This window comes from Triticum urartu, chromosome 1A (genome assembly GCF_056163025.1).
Source record: "Triticum urartu cultivar PI428250 chromosome 1A, HENAU_Tu73, whole genome shotgun sequence".
NCBI lineage: Eukaryota > Viridiplantae > Streptophyta > Magnoliopsida > Poales > Poaceae > Triticum > Triticum urartu.
Genome location: NC_141873.1, coordinates 89,459,300 through 89,474,073, shown reverse-complemented (window position 1 = coordinate 89,474,073; position 14,774 = coordinate 89,459,300). Strand labels below are relative to the sequence as shown.

At 46.0% G+C, this 14,774-nt stretch overlaps 1 long non-coding RNA gene across 2 annotated transcripts; it reads left to right on the top strand.

Annotated features, from left to right (window-relative positions):
* The first annotated feature begins 1,769 nt into the window (after positions 1–1,769).
* LOC125548994 (uncharacterized) lies at positions 1,770–5,163 on the top strand. Of its 2 annotated transcripts, XR_015599018.1 has the most exons (3): positions 1,853–2,392; positions 2,700–3,743; positions 4,201–5,163. It is a non-coding gene; the product is annotated as an uncharacterized LOC125548994 (long non-coding RNA). The 2 variants fall into 2 exon arrangements; XR_007301213.2 differs by lacking the exon at positions 4,201–5,163 and having other exon boundaries at positions 1,770–2,392; positions 2,700–4,152.
* The last annotated feature ends 9,611 nt before the right edge of the window (positions 5,164–14,774 follow it).

The following is a 14,774-nucleotide window of genomic DNA, read 5'->3' as shown; positions in this document are numbered from 1 at the left end:
GGCTGAAACAACAAAACTTTTAAACTGTCAGAATGTCTTATTTAGTTAACTAGAAAATTTTCAAGTTGTTAACCCTGAGCATTTTCCTGTCAGCAAGTTCAGTAGCTCAACTGAACAGTTATGTTGCAATTGAGAATGGAATATTTGCATATATAGAAGCTCCCTTCGTACCACTGAACATATAAGATGTAGTAGATTAGAAACAAACTTACTTATCTTTGCGACTAGATCTTTACCTGTACTAGCTCGAAAAAACATCGTACAAAGGATATTCCAAAAGAATGTTGGGCAGGGAAACAAAATTCAGCTTTTTCCTGAGGCGACTACACAGGGTAGTTTTGCTAGCATTAGTTCCATATACTTCCATGATAGTTGTTCCAGGAGTGCACAATGATGCTTTACTAGCCGGAAAAGAAATAACACTTTCTTAGTTCACTCACATAGTACTGAATTCAGAATCAAATTGGCAGCAGGCGTGCAGCATCAATATCAAAGTGCCATGTAGACTGTTAGCATAAGCAGAATTTAGCTGCTATAGGTTTCACATACTAACAATTAATTAATTTGTACAAATTTCACATTTGGTTCTGTTGGTTAGTACACTTAGCTACAAAAGGTGTGGTTGCTTTGAGAAGTAACAGAGGAACCTTACCATTGCCAACCATGGTATAAACATTTTGTCTGAAAACAATGAATGAACACTCTTTTTTCTATTACTGATCTAATTGTTGATAAAGAACATTGTATGCTTATATAATTAAGCAACCATCTGATTCATGTGCTTATAATGCATAATGCAATTAACTAGATGCATGTTACTCTCCAGTACGTATATGAACCACAATTCCTAGTATAGTCGTAGAGAGAACCACTCATTTTAGTCTAGTGACATGTACTTCCTTGGGACTGGATCCAGTTCGTGATATGTGGCGCATTTTGTGTTCTTGGTAAGAAAGCAGAAGACAGGGCATTGTTCTTCTAAATGGAGGAAACTAGCGCAACCTCACCCTTGCCAGTCTTGGCATGCCCAACCGGTCCGCGTAGTGTTCCAGCCATCTTAGGTGAATTCTTAGCATCAAGAATGCTAATCTTTCTGGTTCTTCCTGCAAAGGGAAATAGCAAGACTGAGACCCAATCATTTCAAAGGTAGTAGTAATTAGTAAATACTAAAACCCTGAGACTGAATGCTGGATATAAATGTGATAAGAGACAGGCCTAAGAGGTTGAGCCCAGCTACAAGCATAGAGTCCACGAGCTTCAGAACATCCCTAGAAATAGTCAAACCTCATTAAAGTTGAGATCAATTGCAAAGTTCTACTTATGAGGAGGAAGCTAGCCTGAACTAAAACCAGTAGCATGTTTCTAGATAGGCACGTCACCCATGGAAGAGCAAGTGATATGCATCTCGCTGAATCCACAAAACACCCAGGCCAAGGCATGGCGCACAAATCAGTCAGGTGGGAGTGTGGCGTGGTAGAAAGGGATGCGATGGGGGTGGGGGATTGAGTGGACTGGGAGGCTTGCAGTTTTGGAGCGTCTCGCGCGCACCTTGTCCCGCGTGGCCCGAAATAAGTGGGCCAGGCCCAAACATGCACCGACACTCTTTCTATCGCAAAGCAACAACGACACATATTCTAATAGCAAAAAACTTATACCGACACATAGTATCTATACTACTATTAAAAGAGCGAACTTAATTTGTTCTAAACCCACACCACAAAGTGTACACAGGATAAGTAGGACCTTTAGATTAAATTAACTTAAACACATCTCATCATCTACATCACGTTAATGGTCTACCAATCAGATCAACGACTGAGATGAAATGTTCTGCCAAAGCGGACGTCGTGGTCTGCAGCTTCCTATTAGGGGTCCGCGGCCCCGCCCGCAGCAGGAGGATCCGCACCCGCCTGCAGCAGGTGGATCGATTCCACGTGCCTCCCCCTCCCTCTTCTCTCCTCGCTGCCGCTACAGGATGCCGCCGGGGTCGCTCTCATCCCTCCAGCAGCATCGGCACCGCGGGACGCAGCGGGCTCGACTTGCATCGGCGGCGCCGGTGTCCCTCTCCTCCGTCGAGCGGCGGCGGCGTGGGACGTAGCAGGTTAAATCTGCGTTTGGCGGCAGCGGCGGCGGCGACAGGTTCCGCTCCTTGTCGCGCCGCCCCTCTCCTTTTCCTTGCTTTCTTGCCCCTGCGGAGATCGAGGGAGACGCCCTCGGCTTATGGCCTCCTCTCTAGGGCCAGGTGGTGGCTAGAGGAAAGGGGAGGCGGAAGAAATCCGCCCGCAGGCTCTCGCCGTCTCGCTCTACCTTATGGTGTTGTATGGTCTGTCGGACAAGGGAACCCGGTTGCTGACTGATATCAAACGCCTTCTCCCTAAGATCATGCTCCCAGGTGCGTGGTGACCTTACCTGAGTACTTAGTTTTTCTGGTTCAGAACATGTGTGCTCAATCTAATTGCTCAAATTCTGGGAATGGATGAATGCATAGTATTTCTGAGCTTTCTAAATTCTAGGAACCACTGAAAATTTTGGCATTGCAAGAGAAACATAGTGTTGTGTTTATGCATCGTCATTTGACAAGAGTTCATATATTACTTACTATTTGTCTCTGTGTGACAGTACCCGCAATAGTTGATGCAGAATATGTCTATGTTTTATCAATGAGTTATAATGAGATTTCACTCTCATGTCTCCTGTAGGCTAAATCAACACCACCTGTTGGGATCTGACTCTGGTGGGATGGAACATGGAAAGCTATTGGCCGCTTGCAGTCTCACAATCTGTCAGACGCACAAGTGGAGTTTTGTTTGGCAATGCTTTTCTATTGAGCATATTAAGAGATTGCCATTTGTCTGTCCTTTTTATTAAGAAATGACGAATCATTTAGCACGAATTTGTAACTGGTTCAAGTACATGACTGTCAAAATACGGTGTGTTCGACAACACATCTTCTATCAAGTTGCTGGGAATGTTGCCTGTGCCCGGTGGCACTGTCAACAATATTGGATTCATGCATTTGATGCCCTCTTGGATCCAGGTTAGAATAAAACTAAATGTGTTCCTTTAAATTGCGTAGTTCCCTGGTTGCCTTTTTGCAAATAAAAAATGTGTTCCTTTAATTTGGTGTATGTACTTGTTTTTCTGTAACATATCATCATTTTCTTCTTCTTTTTTGTGCTGAAATAAAATGCATTCTTCCATACCAAAAATTTCAAGAGCACACGAACTGCACACATGTCCTTCCTTTTTGAATCTGCAGCCACTTGCTTTGATTGTTATTTTTGGAAGGGTGTAGGAGAGTATACATCACAAAGCTAACACCAATCTGGTTCACACTTGTTAATTTTTTCTTCTTGGTAATTTGTAGTTCCTTTAATCTTCTATTTTTTATACCACTATTCTGCATTGCAACCTTTTCTTTAACAGGGAGAGGTGCCAAATTTTCAGTGAATTATAGCGTGAATTGCATAGCCTGCAGCATTTGCCTACAGCCGATAGAATCTATGATCCCACAAGGGCTGTCTCTATGAGCTAAACAATTACAGTACAAGGCACACTCGAATTCAGACTTTAGAGCCTCATGAGCAATGTTGTGAGAGCTATCTAAAGAAAATCCCTCTTAATTCTGTTCTGGTTGTATGATGGAATTTGATTAGATAAGAATCCACGTCTGGAGGCACCGTCCGTCTCATGGCGCCCCCCATCTCGCTGCTGCCTCGTCTCATGGCGTCCAATAACCAAAGGTATTTTTTTAATTGGTATTATTTCTTTGTTGGTAATATTTATTATTGTAAATGGCGTGATCTGATGATGTATCCTGGATACAATTCAATTAATTAAATGATGCCTGTACAATATGATCTGTAGTATAGCCAGCTCTATGTGAGGGCAATGTGAAACAATGTAAAGTACTAGGTTCTTCCTAAATAGCACTTGACACTTTATTGTGCATTTTGGAGCTATGAAGAATTTAGCTCTGTAGGTGCCATTGGTTTCTGGTATAGATGACATCCCTGATGCCACAGGTGGCTTGTCTTCAAAGATTGTATTCTTATTTAGTAGTGTGTTGCAGTAAAGCTTTCTCTTTTGTGTAAAACTATAACAAACCATGTGCTCTTATTATTTGGGCGTAATCTCATGCTGGTTAAACTACTTACTGTGAGAGTGACATGCCAAAGTGGGCAAACTGCCTTGTGTCAGGTTCCAAGGAATATGCAGAATACAGTTCACGCACATTGCGCGTATATGCAGAATCACTGGTTTTTTCAGTGCACATTACAGAGTAAGACAACGTTGATGATTCAACAAGAAAATAATGGTGTTTTCTTTGCATACAATAGACAACTTCAATGTTACAAATACAAGGCATTTCAGTCCATAGGCTACGGAGTTCAGACCATCACCCACGAGAACACATGCAAAGTGTTTCCATTTTCGTTGCAGATCTCGGTTAATTCTCCACATGACACAGATGCAACCTGCGCACACAAAAAGAAAGGCAAAAATTCAGATACAAAGAGTACTTTTCTTCTCTTACTCCTTGTATGCTTTGCAATCTTCAAGACCATTGCTCTCTGCTGGTCCATGTGAGGCTATCTGCTTTGTTTCTTTCTTTTTGGGCGATCCTCTTGACTTTGCTCAGTAATACATGTTGGCTGCAGTTCGATTTTGTGTGAATAAACTTCATGGAAGCCTTAAGGAACTTGGAGGGAAAGGGAATGGTTAGCCTGTGACCGCAGGTTGTTGCCAGCTCGAGAACAAGGTTTTGATTTTAGGATTAGAAGTTTAAGTTGGTATAATAGTATGCATACAAGTTCAGGGTTCAGAATAAACTTAACGCAACCCTTTTTTTCTAAGGTCACACGTGCGTTGCACGTGCACGATTACTAGTGTCCGCAAAGCGGCCATCCATTGCCGATAGACAGATCATCGAAAGACGAGAACAACATCAACAATTAGTGTGTCGGTATTGTTATGAACAGATAAAGTGTCGGTAATGTACACTTATACCAAGAGATGCATGTCTTATTGTGGTGTCGTGGTGTAGTGATGTCCAAACACCACGTAGACACGGTCTTTGAGCATGGTTCGTAGTTGTTCCACGCTCGGGCATTGATGTTTGTAACTATTTTAGATTAGAATATACTACTCCTACGGTGCTAGTAGTAGAGTAGAGTCCTACTCTACTACTCCACTCAAGCAAGTTAGGGCATAACATTGTAGGGAGTACCAGTACTGTGATCACTCAAGCAAATTGTCTGGCATCGACATGACCCTACGCTACTGGTATGTGTCTCGTAAGTCAAGCGGCGTGCTGTAGTCATCATCACCTGTCCACTTCCCGCAGCACATATTCGCTTCTCCATCTTTGTCCGCACATAATCTCGTCCAATCTTCCATCCCCGCTAAGGCGCCTCCCCCCTCGTCCGAAACCCAAGCACTAACAATGGCAGAACCGAGTAGCGTCCGCCGAAAGAGTGGCTGGAATTCTCCCCCCACAGAGGTAATCAAGCTCATTGTTTCGCGTGTGGACAATCTCAGTACCATGCCGCCGGCCAAGTGCTCGTCGGGGCTGTACCGTTTACTCAAAGCCCTCAGGCCGGAGCTTTTTAAGCCAGCTCCTTGCTTGCTGATGCCGCCTGATCTTCAGAAATGGCGTGTCACGTAGCATAACGATCATAGGGTGGCGAGCATCAACCCCCTTGACTGCGATCCGATCCCAGTCAGCCTCAACTACATTAACGATATGTACTGGGTCGGCATGAACACGTCTTGGATGGTGCTCGTCCACGGTCACGGTAGCTGGATGCTTGTGGAGGTCTACACCCGGCGATTGATCCCCCTTCCTTCGATTAACATTGCACTGCTTTGGCACCGCGGCCCAGAATACTCGGAATCTTACAGTAGCCAACATGATACCAAGTTTGATTTGCTCAAGGTTGTAATCTGCCAAGTGCCCACAAGATCTGCGAATTATAAAGACTTCAGGCTAATTGCGTTCTTCAACCGCGGTCTCGCCTATCTGACAGGTCACTGTGGTAAGTGGATAAATCTGCGCGTCCATCGCAGGATCATACATCCTCCATGGTTCTCTGATGCCATTGAACACAAGGGATTCATTTACGTTGTTGACTCCTTCTATGGCTGGACGTATTGCTGGCCTACTCCAGTCATCGCTACAAATGGCTGTTACAGCAGTATGTTACTTTCCTATGATATCATGATGGCTTGCTTATATTACTGTCAACATTTGCTGAAAAAATATTCATGCTCATAACATGCTGTTCTTAAGATTGACTGAACCAAGAGCCCTTTTTTATTTGACTCCAACTTGATATGATGTTGTAGGCCGCCTGGTGTCCCTACCCTTCCTAATCCCAGGACCTTTCAAAGAAAAGCGGCATGGCAGTTGCAGGTGGTTCCTGGCTCGATCAGACGACGACGAAAGATTGATGATCGTTCGCACGTACCGGACGTGTTGTTTCGCAGAATACAATCACAGTCACTGCAAGGTCTTTGAGCAGGATCCCAGCTTCTCTGGGCCTTCAGGAATTTTTGACTAGAGCCTGGTAAGTAGCCTTGGTACACACTCTCTGTTTGTCGGACTGAATTATCCGATTAACCAGGAGATAACTGACGGCAAGGATCATGATGGCAGCGCGGTTTTGTTCCTCAGGCAAAACTATGTGTACACAGCGTACCATGCGTCTATGCATGCACCATACCCTGATATGTGCCGCCACGCTTTACAGCCCAAAGTAGGAGAGAGGGTCGCAAATATCAGACTTCGACCTGCTGGCTGGAGTTTCCCCCGTCAGACACCCATCTGGTTCAAGCCGTCAGCCAATCTCCACAGCTTAATAAATAGTAACGTCTAACTGAGCCAGTTAGTTAGATGCGTACACTTGGTGTAGTAGGATCTTTATTTAGTTTGATGCATACACTTGTTTTTTTGGTAGCCTTTTTGTAATGATGGCTGGTGTTTGGTTTGGAAGAGAGAGTTGCATCTTCACTCTTCTGGCCTGCTTACTGCTTCTGTTGCACCCCCAGCCCTGGTTGCTGCTGCTGCTATTTTCAATGTACAATCAGTAGTATATTTCGTCTGTTGGTTGAATAAATGTGTTGTTAGAACGACAAACATAATATTTTGGAAGTCGTTGCACGGTTCGATCCTTTAGTGCCCCGTACCGTACGTAGCGCATACTATTTATCATACGGAACACATTTTTTTTTGAATCTCGGAACACATTTTCCACTTGTTGATAACATGCAGCCCACTGATGAAAACCCAATAGAGAAGCCCATAATTAACTGGGAGGGAGGCTCTCACATGAATCCGGCCCAGGTACATGCTCATGCTCCCCTAAACATAAATAAGTAAATAAATAAATAAAGCTAAATGCTCATGCACTAGTTCTTTGGGAAAATAGGTAGCCCGGTATTTCTTTTTGAAGAATACCCAAGAATTACTGGGCTACAAATCTTTCAAGACGAGGAGGGATGCATTCCGGCCTGGCTTAAGAGTATGGTCAATGTCTATTAAAAATAATATCAAAAGGGGTTGAAAATTCCAAAAAAATTATAGCAAATGCGATATACGTTTCTTTTTTTGTTTTTGTTCTTCACTGATATTTTATACGTATTTCATTGGATTTAACATGACATAGTACTAATTTATTTTTAAATTTGTTTTAGTATGGCTATTAATTTTTGGATTAAGAATATTTCGTTCCCCAGCAAATATTTGTGTATTTTCAAAATTTCCCACATATTTAGTTATTTTTTTGACCCTGGTACTGACCAGAAAATGGCCAGCAATTCTAAAAATGGAAAACGGGCTGCAATAAATTCCATATGAATTAGAAAATGAGTAAAAATTATAAAAATAATAGCAAATGGGATGTACACGCCACAGATTTCGAGGCTGACTTGTTTACGCAAGGCTTTGTCGGTGAACACACGATTCTAGCAGCAGTTAGTGTTGGATGTCCATCCAACGGCCGACGTGCTTCTTCAATCTTTGATCTTCCTGCTCCAGCCGCCTAAACTAGCGCCGACGGGACTGCCCGCTCCCTCCTCTTGTGGCCCGCTGTGATGCCGCGAAAGCTTCCCCGGCCCACCCTACTCCCTCCGCTGGCCTGGCCGCACGCAATCAACTGCCTCCTTATTACGCGAAAAAATGATTCCTCCCACTGACATCTGGGGCGCACCAGTTGGGAGGCTGACCTGTGGGCCTACTAAGTTGACGCGTACGCAGGGCTTGTCAACTTAGTCAACAAATGATTCTAGCAGCAGTAATCGTTGGATTTGAATCGAACGGTCCTGCTGCTTCTTCAATCGCTGCTCTTCTTGCACCAGCCGCCCAAACCAGCATCGGGGAGACCGCCTGCTCCTACCTCTAGTGGCCGGCTGTGCTGCCGATGAGGCCTCATCGCCCCCTACTACTCCCACCGCTAGCCAGGCCCTGTGGCGACGGCAGCCTCACACCGCAGCCAAACTAGTGAACCCTCGTACTCCTCTCCGCGTGGGCATCCACTGACGCGTCTTCCCCGGCTCCGCATCGTCCCCTTCCTAGGCCTCGCCGTCGTCCACCGCCTTGGTGCTCTCGGCGCGGCGTGGTCAACGACATTCCATCGGAAGAGTACCGTACGTGGAGAGGTTGACAGCTGGGTCCATGGCCACAGCCCAGTTTTTTTTGTGATTTGCCAAGTAAGTCGCTTTGTCAGGCCTGTTGGGCTGCAAATCTTTCAAGACGAGGAGAGCTTTCATTCGGCTGGCCGAGAAAATGGCCCATCAGTAATGAGAAATGGGCTGTACATTTTTAAAACACATCAAACCGACAATGAGTTTCAAATATCTTTTTTTCATTTCGAGATTTGAAATTACATTAATTTTTATGCGTGGAGAATTTTTTGGATTTTATATTGATATACATTTTTTTAAATCAGTTTGAATGTGATTCAAAATTTTGGGATTAAAAACAGTTCGGACCGCACCGAAATATGCAAAATTTCGTATAATTTTTTAATCATGTGCACAATATGGGCTGTAATGATAACAAAAAGAATATGGGCTTCAAAAAAACCTTAATAATTAGCAAATGGGCTTTAAATTGTTAGAAATAATGGCAGAGGGGTTGTATGCTATTTTCCACAGATTTGAGGTTTTCCTAAAAGAATGTTGACGCACAAGCAGTGACTGTTGGATGGCCATCCAACGACCGTCATGCTTCTTCAATCTCTGCTCTTCCTGCTCCAGTCGCTCAAACAAGCGCCAGCGGTACTGCCTGCTCCCTCCTCCCCGTGGCCGGCTCTGTTGCCGCGCAGGCCTCACTGCCCCACCGTACTCCCATCGCTGGCCTAGCCATCCCTCTACTCACCCACACCTGCTGTTATTCTCCGGCGACGGCAGACGAACCAGTAAACCCTCGTACAGTCGTACTCCCCTCCATGTGGGAAACAACTGCCGAGTCTTCCCTGCCTCCGTGTCGTTCCCTTCCTAAGCCTCGCCGTCGTCCACTGCCCTGGTGCTCTCGGCACGGCCTGGTCAACGTGGTCAACGACCGACATGCATCTGAAGTGGACTTTACGTGGAGAGGCCGACAGCTGGGTCCACGGCTGCACGCAAGAAAATGCCTCCTTATTACGTGCAAAATAATGATTCCTCCACCTGACATCAGGGACCCAACGAAAGGGCCTCTGTATTTCGCGAAAAAACGTTACCGCCGCTGACAGCTCGGACCCACCAGCTATATCTTCGCACGCAAGGAAGTGCCTCGTTATTACGCACAAAAAATGAATACTCCCCCTGTTAGCTGGGACCCAGTATAGTGGAAGGCCGATTTGTGGGCCTACTAAGTTGACGGGGACGGAGGGCTTTGTCAACTTAGTCAATATGCACGATTCTAGCTCCAGTGACCGTACAATGTCCATCCAACGGCCGTAGTGCTTCTTCAACCTCTAGTCTTCTTGCTCCAGCCGCCCAAACCAGCGTCGGTCGTGGCTCGTGCTCCTGCTTCTCGTGGCCGGCTGCGATGCGGCAGAGGCCTCACCACCCCCTACTACTCAAACCGCTGGCCAGGCCATCCCTCTACTCACCCACACCCCCTGTTATTCTGCGGCGACGACAACCTCACACCGCAGCGAACCAGTGAACCCTCGTACTCCTCTACGCGTGGGCATCCACTGTCGCGTCTTCCCCGGCTCCGCGTCGTCCCCTTCCTAGGCGTCGCCGTCGTCCACCGCCCTGGTGCTCTCGGCGCGGCGTGGTCAACGTGGTCAAGGAACGGCTTCCATCGGACGTGGACTGTACGTGGAGAGGCTGACAGCTGGGTCCACGGCCGCAGCAAGGAAGTGCCTCCTTATTACGTGCAAAATAATTATTCCTCCACCTGACAACAGGACCCACCGGACGGGCCACCGTATTTTGCGAAAAAACGTTTCCCCCTGACTGCTGGGACCCACCAGCTACATCTTTGCATGCAAGGAAGTGCGTCCGGGCAAAAAACAACGATTCGCCCCCTGACTACTGGGACCCACCAGCTACATCTTCGCAGGCAAGGAAGTGCCTGATAGTCGGGACCCACCTGGTCGAAGCGTACGTAGCGTTGTCATTCTGGTCGCCAACGTGTACGTACATACTGGTCGATGTAGAGGCGCGCACGTGTCGTAGTAGAGGCGCGCACGTGTCGTAGTAGAGGCGCGCACGTAGCATGTACACGTACGTACAGCGGCAAGGGTGCAAGAAGGAAAATACGGCCACGTATGTGTACATACGGCCGGGGTCTCGAACGCCTACTCGCGCATACGTACGGCCAGGGCTCGTGTACATGGCTGGGTCGGAACGGAGAAACAGCGTCGTCGTCGTGTTCATGGGGAGGCAACGGAATGCGTCGTGTTCATGGGGAGGCAACGGAATGCGTCGTGTTGATGGGGAGCCAACGGAACGCGTGGGAGCCAACCGGCTGGGTCGGAACGGAATGCGTGGTCGTGTTCATCGGGAGGGCTTGGATGGAATAGGTGATGGAAACGAGGCCTGGCGTACCGCACAACGGAGGAAACGGACCTCCTACGTTCAGAACGGGGTCCTTATGATTAGGAGGGGTCCGGCGTACCGCAAAATGGAGGAAACGGACCTCCTACGGTCGAAACGGGGGTCCTGTTCATCGGGAGGGGTGTGGCGTACCGCAAAACGGGACTCCACGGGATACTGTTCATCTCCACCGTCGACCTCCTCCAGCCTCCACGAGCTACTGTTCATCCACCGTCGACCTCCTCCAGCCTCCACCTGCGACTGTTCATCCACGGGCTCCTGTTCATCCAGCCTCCACCACGCGCTACTCCACCGGCTACTGTTCAACCAGCCCTCTCCACGGGCTCCTGTTCAACCACCCCTCCACAGGCTACTGTTCATCCTGCCCTCCACCGTCTACTTTTCATCCTGCCCTCCACGGGGTGGTCCTGTTCATCCAGCCCTCCACGGGGTCCTGTTCATCCAGCCCCAACCGGCTCGATCGATCAGGGTCCTGTTCATCCAGAGGCAACACCACGGGGTCCTGTTCATCCACCCCCACCGGGAACTGTTCACCCAACCCCCCGCAACACTCACTGTTCATCCAGAGGTAGCATCGACCGGCTTCAGTTAGCAGCAGTAGCGAAGGAATCGCTCGATCGGGTTCAGTTAATAGCCATCGCTCGATCGCTCGGGTTCAGTAACGCGTAGCCTGCAGTGCAATCGCTCGGGTTCAGTTAGAGCCCAACGCCTCGCTCAGGTTCAGTTAGAGGCAACGCCTTGCACACACGTGCGTACGTGTATGAGAGAAACGCGCATCGCTCGGCCCCTGACCTCCCACCGTAACCGGGAACTCCCCGAAATTTTCCTCGCCCTCGCTTCTACCACGGTTTTTTTCGTCATGGACGGCCCAAAGAATGTCATGCAGCTGCATCTCCGGCCCGCCCAGGACGAAAAGCCCATTTTCTGTCATGATTTTTTGTCATAGAAGTAGGAGCCCACCACATCTATGATGATACCAGGTTTTGTCACAATTATCGTCATAGAAGTGTCATATGTATGACAGAATTTTTTTTCGTTCGGCCCAAAATGTCACGGATGTTTCTTTTTTTTTTGTAGTATATGGACTTGAATCTGAGATAGTAGCCCCTTTTGTGAATCATTTGCTACTCATGTTGACCTCCCTAAAGAGAAGTGATTTAAATATCACCCACCTATTAAATAAGAAATCAAAGAACCGGTACCAGTTAAAGAAGAAACTATATATACTTTACAATGTTGATCCAGTTGTTCCTTCTGCTTATATTGAGAAACCACCTTTCCCTGTTAGGATAAAGGAACATGCTAAAGTTTCAACTGTGGTTAAGAAAAGCTATATTAGAACACCTAAACCCGATGAACAAATCAAAGTAGAACCTAGTATTGCTATGGTTAAAGATCTCTTGGAAGAAGATATGGATGGGCATGTTATTTACTTCTGTGAAGAAGCTGCTCGAATTGCCAAACCTGATAAAAAGGATAAACATAGACCTGTTGTTGGCATGCCCGTTATCTCAGTTAAAATAGGAGATCACTGTTATCATGGTTTATGTGACATAGGTGCTAGTGTGAGTGCTATTCCTTACACCTTATATCAAGAAATTATGAATGACATAGCACCCGCAGAGATAGAAGACATAGATGTTACTATTAAACTTGCTAATAGAGACACTATTTCACCAATTGGGATTGTTAGAGATGTTGAAGTCTTGTGTGGGAAAATAAAATACCCTACTGATTTTCTTTTTCTTGGTTCCCCACAAGATGATTCTTGTCCCATTATCTTTGGTAGACCTTTCCTGAACACCCTTAATGCTAAGATAGATTGTGAGAAACAAACTGTCGGTGTTAGTTTTGGTGATGAGTCTTGATACGTCTCCAACGTATCTATAATTTTTGTTTTTTCCATGCTATTATATTATCTGTTTTGGATGTTTAATGGGCTTTAATATACCTTTTTATATTATTTTTGGAACTAACCTATTAACCAAAGGCCCAGTGCAAATTGCTATTTTCCCCCTATTTCAGTGTTTTGCAGAAAAGGAATATCAAACAGAATCCAAACGGAATGAAACCTCGGGAGAGTTATTTGTGGAACAAACGTGATCCAGGAGACTTGGAGTGGGCGTCAAGAAAGAAGCAAGGAGGCCACGAGGCAGGAGGGCACGCCCCCACCCTCGTGGGCCCCTCGCAGCTCTACCGACCTACTTCTTCCTCCTATATATATATCCATATACCCCGAAAACATCCAGGAGCACCACGAAACCCTATTTCCACCGCCGCAACCTTCTATACCCGTGAGATCCCATCTTGGGGCCTTTTCCGGCGCTCCGCTGGAGGGGGAATCGATCATGGAGGGATTCTACATCAACACCATAGCCTCTCCGATGATGTGTGAGTAGTTTACCATAGACCTTCGGGTCCATAGTTATTAGCTAGATGGCTTGTTCTCTCTCTTTGGATCTCAATAGAAAGTTCTCGTCGATTCTCTTGGAGACCTATTCGATGTAATTCTTTTTGCAGTGCGTTTGTCGAGATCCTATGAATTGTGGGTTTATGATCAAGATTATCTATGAACAATATTTGATTCTTCTCTGAATTCCTTTATGCATAATTTACTATCTTTGCAAGTCTCTTCAAATTATCAGTTTGGTTTGGCCTACTAGATTGATCTTTCTTGCAATTGGAGAAGTGCTTGCTTTGGGTTCAATCTTGCGGTGTCCTTTCCCAGTGACAGCAGGGGCAGCAAGGCACGTATTGTATTGTTGCCATCGAGGATAAAATGATGGGGTTTATATGATATTGCTTGAGTTTATCCCTCTACATCATGTCATCTTGTCTAATGCGTTACTCTGTTCTTATGAAATTAATACTCTAGATGCATGCTGGAGAGCGGTCGATGTGTGGAGTAATAGTAGTAGATGTAGAATCGTTTCGGTCTACTTGTCGCGGACGTGATGCCTATATACATGATCATGCCTAGATATTCTCATAACTATGCGCTTTTCTATCAATTGCTCGACAGTAATTTGTTCACCCACCGTAGAATTTGCTATCTCGAGAGAAGCCACTAGTGAAACCTATGGCCCCCGGGTCTATTTTCCATCATGTTATTTTCCTATCAACTTGCTATTTCTATCGTTGTTTATTTTGCTATCTTTATTTTCCAATATATACCATAAAAATACCAAAAATATTTATCTTATTATCTCTATCAGATCTCACTCTCGTAAGTGACCGTGAAGGGATTGACAACCCCTTTATCGCGTTGGTTGCGAGGTTCTTGTTTGTTTGTGCAGGTACTAGGTGGCTTGTGTGTTACCTCCTACTAGATTGATACCTTGGTTCTCAAAAACTGAGGGAAATACTTATGCTACTTTGCTGCATCACCCTTTCCTCTTCAAGGGAAAACCAACGCATGCTCAAGAGGTAGCAAGAAGGATTTCTGGCGCCGTTGCCGGGGAGGTTGCACCAAGACAATTCAAGACATACCAAGTACCCATCACAAACTCTTATCCCTCGCATTACATTATTTGCCATTTACCTCTCGTTTTCCTCTCCCCCACTTCACCCTTGCCATTTTATTCGCCCTCTTTTCCGTTTGCCCTCTTTTCTGTTCGTCTTTTTTTCTTGCCTCTTGTTTCCTTGTGTGTTGGATTGATTGTTTGTCACGATGGCTCAAGACAGTACTAAATTGTGTGACTTTCCCAATACCAACAATAATG